Source organism: Prosopis cineraria, unplaced genomic scaffold (genome assembly GCF_029017545.1).
Source record: "Prosopis cineraria cultivar Desert tree isolate PC_DT_omini unplaced genomic scaffold, ASM2901754v1 PC1, whole genome shotgun sequence".
Lineage (NCBI taxonomy): Eukaryota > Viridiplantae > Streptophyta > Magnoliopsida > Fabales > Fabaceae > Prosopis > Prosopis cineraria.
This window is the reverse complement of record NW_026555332.1, coordinates 33,568,968-33,578,006: the sequence shown is the minus strand read 5'-3', so window position 1 is coordinate 33,578,006 and position 9,039 is coordinate 33,568,968.

The following is a 9,039-nucleotide window of genomic DNA, read 5'->3' as shown; positions in this document are numbered from 1 at the left end:
CGGCCCTTAAAATATTAAAGCTCAATTAAGTTATGTGATTATATAGGCTTCACTTGCAATCTATTGAGTCTAGTTGGCGGCTAAAATGTAACACATTAACCTTATTAAGTCCTGTAATGGATTGGTGCAGCAGGGAGAGGAATCTCTCCATTTCTCTCTCTATTTGCCTCTACTTTCCTATCTCAATTATTTATTAATTCTATAATTTTAAAAAATTTATTTAATAAAATAATATAAATGTTTAAGATGAGAAAGTGAAGAGAAACAGAGAGAAAAAAATGAAGAGACCCTTAACCCAATGCAATAAGTATTATTAAATAGGCTAAGTCCTTTTTCTAACCTTAATTTAATGTATGGTTCCCTACCAAAAGCTGCATAACTCATAAAGGGTATAGGGAGGAAGGCCTAGGTTAACTAGTTAACTCTTAGTGACTATAATCGAATTAGTTACGCAACTCCGACCCTTATATTTTGTTTAGTTTCTTACCACATGTACTAGATGCTGCCTAATCTATTAACATAGAATTTACTCATAGTATTCAAGCTAGATTACGTATGTGCTAAGAACAAATTAATTTGTTAATTAATTTTTTGTTGGTAAGAATTTTCATATCAATAATTTAACAAATAATTATTTATAAAATGACAAACCCTCATCATTACATACGAGAATAATCTTTAATAATTTAACAACTAAATTTTATTAAAATATTGAGTTCACATAAATTTTTGAAAAGTAATTTTTTGATAATAAAAGCAAGTAAATATTTGTAATAACTAGTGTATATTATTATTTTTGGAAACATGTGTATTAAATTTTTTTAACAATTTTTCTTTAATAATTTAACAAGTAATTATTTGTGAAACAACAATCTCCATACTAATTTTGACAATTAACTTTAATAATTTGACAAGTAAATTTTTGACAAATAAACTTTTGGTAATAAAAATAAATAAATAATATAAAAATTATTATATATTAAATTTTTTAACAAATCCTTATTAATAATTTAACAAGTAACTATTTATAAAATGATAAATAACTATTAAATTCCTGATAAAAATTAGCTTAAAAATTTAAAAATAAATTTGATAATATATATAAATTTGTGCATTACATTATCAAAGAGTATTGGCCTAAACTATCATTTTCCCTGGTGACTAAAGAATTCAAGGTTCAAACCCTCTAGTCACCTTGAAAAGTTAAATGTAATTAAATGCAATTGAAATCAGTGCTGGAGCTTTGCTAGCGGTGTTCTGGTGATAGTGGTGGATTTTTTTTAATATATATATATAAAAGATAATTTTATCTTTTCATCGCAAATTTTAATTATATTTAAGTTTTTTTAGTCAATGCAAAGCAATTTCATAATTGTTTAGTTGTTGTTTGCAATAAATGTTCATCCCAGGTCCTCTATTGCGACTTTTCCTTTAATTTTTCTTTACCTTAATATCCATCCCTATTCACTATTAGGTCAATTTTCCTGCGCGCGTATTAAATTTTAATCTTATATGTCCGAGTATTTTTGAAAAAGTGTAACGAATTCTCTATATATTAATTGCAAATGACCAGCTAACCTATTTTTTTTATCTCGACAAATTAATCAAAAGCATTTTCACTGAATATATATATATATATATATAGTTAAGATTGGGACGAGTAATTAAAAAAAAAAATAAAAAGGTTAACCCAGGCAGGAATAAGTCTCCAAATAGCTAGAAAAATCTAAGTGGACAGAATTAACGGCAGAGAGCTACTTTTCACTGAATATACAACTGGTAATTTGGGCAGGCCACATTTAATTCGGCTTGTCTGAATAATTAAGTCCAAACTTATAAAAAGTCCATATAATTAAACAAAACCCTTCATACTCTTGAATTTCAAGTTTATTCGGATTAGTCCAGATGGCCAAAATATCAATTTTTTTAATTTCAAAAAATATAAAATATACTTTTTAAGATATTTAAAAAATGTAAAATACTCATAAAATCAATCCTGGGTTTTAAAGTTTAAAAATAAAAACAAAATATATTTTAAATATTATTTTAAAATAATTTATAGAACAAAATTATAAAATTATAACAGTATTATATTTTATTTTTTTAAAAAATATCTATAATAATGTACTCAAATATATGATCTATCAATATAAAATGAACTAAAACTAAAAAAAATTAATTAATATGCAATATATTTTACATTTTTTTAACAAATAAAATGTTATTCAGAGATTGGGCTTAATCTGAATTTTTTTGCAGGCCTGAACATTAAAAATATATTTTCTTTAAGCACATCTTTTAAATTTTATCCAAATTGGCTCTAATAAAAAAAGACGTTGAATGCATGTACCATGTAGAGACAAGCTAAAAGCTTTCCGCGAGTGAGAAGTAATGAGGTTGAACGACAGAAAGCAGCACTATAAAGAAAACAAATTATAAATAATATTACATCGATTTTGAAAAAAACAAAATGGAAAGGAAAGTTACATATATAAATCTTAAACTATGATATAGAATTGAGAAAATCAACTTCAACTTAACTTGTCTGATACGATGTTGTCAAGCATGTAGCATGTGGATGGCTTACGCAGTCCCTTTGTTGAGTGATCAATGAAACTAATCAAACTAGGCTTGGCAGGGAAGGGATTGCCCCAATGCTTTCGATGGTGTCGTCGTTTTGATTTCGAACATCCCCAATGATCCATAAACTTGTACGCGGCATGTTCCATGGCACTTGCTTCATAATCTTCTTTTTCTTTTTTTTTTAATACAAAACCACTGCAAAAACCAAAATCATATAATGTTATAAGCCATAAAACTTATACAATTAGTGAATAGATTGTCAAATAAACTAATATCAAAATTCTTAGTTGATGCCTTGTAGGTTATTATATTAGTTTATTTATTAATTTTTTTATAGACATGATTAAAAGTGATCTCTCAATTTTGCATGGTAAGGTGCTTGATGTTACTGATAATAGATGAGGGAGGGTGGCTATGAGGAGAGCTCCAATCAATGAAAGATAAGGCATCTTTTAAATCTAAGTAACATTGATTTTAGAAATTTTAGTATTTCAGCAAAGGTTGTGATTTTTCAAAATTTCTATTAGTTTTCTTTCCTTATTTTGATGTTCGGTCTTCTTCTGCTACTCTCACCAATTGCTTTTGTGATGATTACTTGTATATTGGACACAATATAATTCTTATAACACGCTAAGCAGAACTTATTGTTCTCAAAAGAACCCGTAAAATCCACAATTGAACACGAATAGTGGAACATCCATGTGTATATAGCTCCCAATTAAATTTTTTTTCTTGATCCGTCACTAACTGTGAGGTCATAGTTTATTTATAGGGATATAATGCTTATTTTCTTATCATGGTAGACTTCAACTGTTTTTAATTTTAATTTAAATTAAGTGGGATTCCTAAAAGGATAGAGCATCATATCAATAAAAAAGATAGTTATTTAGAAAATTAGAAAATTAGGGTTCATTTGCTTAAGATTAAAAAATAAATAATTTTTAAATAATTTAGAGATTTTGTAAAAAAAAGATATTTTTTAGAGATTTTATAAAAAGCATATATTATTTGATGTTTGGTTACAACCATAAAAATTAATTATTATTTAATTGTTTTTAGATTATGTTGTCTTCATGGATTTCTATTATAAAACAACAATTTATTTGTTTAGTTATTTTAAAATATTATAATATTTTCGTGTATTCTTGTATTTTTATAATATTTTTTTTCATCTACCATATTAAATTATTTTTATAAACTATTTTTTCAGATCTTGGTTATTTTTAAACAAACATCATAAAATCTAACAAAATATATCTTTAAAAAAGTTAGTAATTTGTTATGAAAAAAATCTTAAACAAATAGGCTCTTAATAGTCAATAAATATTGAAAAGGGTTAAGGGATAGCATGTTTTATGTTATACTACGATATTTAAATTTAAAAGACAAATCTTCTTTAGATAATCCATATGCTTAAATTTTTAGATTATTAATTTTTTAATGATAAAATTTGTTCTGATATCTTTTTAAAGATGATAATTATAAGATTATCTTTATTTTGGACTTTGTATTCTATTAAAAATTAAAATGATAAAAAACTAATTTTACTAAATTTAACTTGAATAGTTTGGGTTTGGGTTTTGATAGCCGACCCATGGTCATCATTTATTATTATTATGTTTTTTCATTGTAATTTTAAAGTCAATTAATAGTTGAAGTTAAGTTTTTTAATGACAGAGTATCAAATATATTATTGTAAAAGTTAAAAGTGAGAATTGAATCACATTGTTAGTTTATAACATCAAATGCTTATAAACTAATAGTTGATGGGCAAAAATATTCTTTAATTCTTTTTTAAATATCCTAGTTCACTTCCAAAATTACTTGAGAAATAGAAAGTCCATCAGTTCATGATATCTAATATGTTAACTTGAAGTAAAAAATGATCATACAGGGACATTGCAATGAAATTTGGATGGTGCAAATATAATTTGGCAATTGACAAGTAAAGATCTCGTATAAAGATTAATGTCAAATTATGATGTTTTAAAGATTTTAATATTGAAACATAAAAAAAAATGAGAACTCAATTTGAGAATTTAGTTGTAGAAAATTCTAACTTGACATAAATTTTTTTGGGAAGTCCTTTTTTATCATTCTCCCTATATAAATTTAGACAGCCCTCACTTGAGGTTTTTAATTATTAATTTTAAAATAATACTTTTTGGTTGAAGATGAAATTTGAAATTTTTTCTTTAGTTTAGTTTTTGTATTTCATTAAAAATGTAATGAAAAATTAATAAAAAAAATTAAACTTCAATTATAAAAATGTAACCTAAACAGTGATTTTGATAAGGGCCCATGATCATACTTTTTTGTGAACATGGGATGCAATTCCAAGATCATGAATCCATAGGGAGATGATAGAAAATGGAATTAAAACATTACTAAAATTGTCCAGCCCACATGCGCGCGCAGATATGGAAAAATGACAACAAATGCCTCCCAATTATATAAATAATAATATAATCTCTTAAAATGTTATAATTTTAATAAAATTTTTGAAAATTTCTGTGTTAATAAATTTTAAAATAAAAATATTATTTTATTATTATTGCAAATAACAAGCTCCAATCACAATTTTTATTTTATAAATTACAAAAATTGAATAAAAAATTATAATTTATCAAATGTAATTTCTGTTATTGAAAAATTAGCCTCTATTACAACTTTTGTTTAAGGAATAATAATTTTTATTTTATAAATCGCAAGAGTTAAATAAGAAATTATAACTTATCAAGCCTAATTTCAATTATTGAAAAATAAGTTTTCAAAATAATAAATCCTATTTAAAATTTTTGTTTAAATAATAATAACTTTTATTTAAAGAATCACATGAATTGAATAAGAAATTATAATTTATTAATAAAGGTAAAATAATTTTTTCAATTTAAAATTTATTAATAAAGAAGTCCCCAAAAACTTTAATGAAATTATAATATTTTAAGAGATCAAATTATTATTTATATAATTTAAAAAAATTTTATTATTATTTTTTATATTTATCCCTTGTCCCAAAAAGATGATTTCACTTGCTGACAATTTATGGGCCTGAAAACAAAACAGGCCCACGTAATTGGCATCATTGCAGAATGCAGATGATGCCCCATTTAATTCGAAAAAAATCACAAAACTTTGGGCCAACAACTAAAACTCCAAGACCTAGTGACATATTAAAAGAAAATGACATTACACTGTGAGTGCCAGGGATTTCAATCCCCTCTTTTTATTTAATTTACTTATGTATTTGGGCCTATCCTTCCTTCTTTACTCAAAAAAAGAAAATGACATTACACAACTAGCTGGCATTGGTTCAGTAGAAACTATAAAGAGTTGTGATTGCTTAAGTATTAGTTTTCAAATTCAAATTTATATGAATGCAAAAAATAAAACTTTTGAGGAAGTTATTCTCAATTAGGTTCGATAATATTTGAATTTGACTTAATCATATGGCAATTTTTTTAAAAAAAAAACAAATGACAATATGCTTGAGTCTATTTGACTATTTTTGACTCAAGTGATTAGGGTACAGAATGAGAGATGAACAATTTGTGAGCTTCAAAAATAACATAACATATGCACAACCCTTTCAATCACATGGTATCATCGAATAACGATCACCTCATCATCTTAAGCATGAAAATATTGAAAAGTGAGATGGAGAGAAAAGTGAAAAGAAACTAGGTAGGGAAGAAAACTATGAGAAGAAATTTCCAAGAATAGTAAATTTTTGTACTTTTTTTAGGAATGTTTTCTGATAATTTTCTTTCTTTCACATATTTTTCTCTCTATCCAAATGAAAGGTTAGTGTGGAGAGCAATGAATTTTGAATATAGTATCGGTTTGGCGATTGGGGAGATGGTGGGGGTCGAGACAGCTGATACACGCATTTATTTATTTGAAAAAAGAAAAAACAAAGTTGGATGATCACAATCCAATTACGCATGATCAATATTTGATAAGAATTCTCAATAGCATATTATGTCTCAAATCGTTTTCATAAGGTTGAGAGCTTCCATTAAATCAATAAAAAAAACGTACATAACATTGACTTTTTGATCACCTCTTTATCTTTACCATCATGCAAAACTCATATGAACTAATATCTAAAAAAACAAAATAGAAAACCTAGTATTACACATGCTTCCACCAAAATCATACTTTAATTAATATTTTGAACTTACTATGTAAGTTTGATGAGGGATGTGAAATAATGCGAAGCAATGGTTGAGATGGAGTGTGAGAACTGAGAAGCAGTTATTGAAAGGAAGAGAAAGTTGGGGGAAATGGGGCATGCACGTGGAAGATAAGGAATAATGAGGTCTAGCACGTACGTACGATGATGATCAAACACGTGCACTACCCATACAATTATATTGGCTTCCAATTCACGAGTCCATCCACCTAATAACTAATAACTTGTGAGCTATATATTACCGGGTAACTAATAACTTGTGAGCTATATATTACCGGGCACTTAGAATCAACGAGTAAGGAAGTTGATTTAGTTTTAACCATTGGGTTTGAGCTTTAGATATATATATAATAACGATTAAATTCTTAGTGAAAGTTATACTCTTGTCTTCAACTACCAATCAGATTAGTTTAGGTTATAGACTCAGGATATTGAAGGTCACGACAAAAAATAACTTGTGAGCTATGGCCAGCCAGCATGTAGAATCGTAGGCTTGTAGTTTCTAGCTGCCTACCTATCATCTTGTCCATTGCCCATCTCTCTCTTTTCTATTCAATTTCTACGTTTTGGGACCATTTTCTCAAACGCTATGTCACTCAAAAGTGAAACACCCCTTCCTTCATTTCCGACCAATCCCATTCCTTTTCCTTATTCATTCCCCCCCCCCTCTCTCTCTCTCTCTCTCGTTTGCTTGCCTTTTCACGTCTGTGTGATTCTATTGGAAACAATATATTAGACACTAGCACATATTTTAATAAAATTTTAACTATTAATTTACTATAATATGATAAATTAATCTCTTTTATTAGATCCAACATCATTGATATATCTATGTCCTATTTACTTCTACAAATATTTAACCAAGATTTTTTGAATGTATGACAATTATGTCCAAAAAGATTAAATTAATAATAATTAAATTTTGACAAATTTTTTTAAAAAAAGGAGTTGAAAAATCAATTACATAATTGCAAATTTAAGAAATCTAATTACATACAAGACATTTTAATTTTAAAGGTATAATAACTCTTAGATTATAACTGAGATTTATATTTAAAATTGTATGAATTAATATTTATAATTTATTTTTTTAAAATTTTACCGTGTAACTAATTATCGTTAATTCAATCTTTGGAAACGTGGCTCTCATTATCCCATTTTTTTTATTTTTTATTTTTTTTCTGTTTTTATAAAATAGAGTATTATTTTATTAGTTTGAAATAATAGTTTATTATCGCTGTAATGTTTTCGTGGTTTATTTAAACTCTTAAAGCAACGTTGTGGTGGGATTTATAACACCGCACAATGGGGTTGCTATCACGCATCAAGGATATAAAGAGGCAAAATGAGTGTTTGGTTTGACATGAAAACACGACTTTTTCATCTCTTCAAAAAACTACTTTAATATGCTATTTTTTATTGATATTATATTATTAATTAATTTGTTATGATTCTAATCTGAAACAGTTTTCATTCCCTTGGATACTTCGTTTTGAATTAATTAACTAAAACATTATATAACTATATTTATCACCTTCAAGGAGCACTTCAAGCATGCATGAGCAGTAAAAAAGTATTACATTTGATGAGTTTAAGGTTAATTAACTTCTGTTCTGTTTATTTCCCTACTCTTGATCTCAAAATCTTAATCATTCATGTCTCTTTAAAGTTGAAAAAAATGATACAATTTTTTTTTTTGAGTAAAACATCAATATATAAAATATATAAGAAAATGTACTATATTAATCATAAATCATAGTGTGTGTGATTCAGCCACGCTGCATGGAACTCTTGTTCTTGCATAGTTTAATTTTGTCCTATATCAATGATGATTTCATCTTAATTTTGTTGGTTCTCCCTTAAATGAAAAAATATATTGCTAAATCAATTTAATATACAAATATATATATATATAGTCGCTACCCAAACCAAACATCAAGAAATTAATAATAAATTATTATATATTTCTTCTGATTCTATTTATAAATTAATTTTTTTATCATATTTTATTATCATAATAAACAAATCTTAAAATTTATTAGCTTTGTCTAATAATTTAATAACTTTCTCCTTTTTAATTAAATATACAAATTTTAACAGTTCATCAACATTTAATGGATGTAAAATAGAAAACTCATAATATAAAAAGTCAATAACATGTTATATAAATAGAACAAAAATTTTTGTGGTCTGTCTACTTTCATAAATAACATCGAAGGGAATGTGTAGCAGAAATGACACAAGCCAAGAAGAAGATAGAG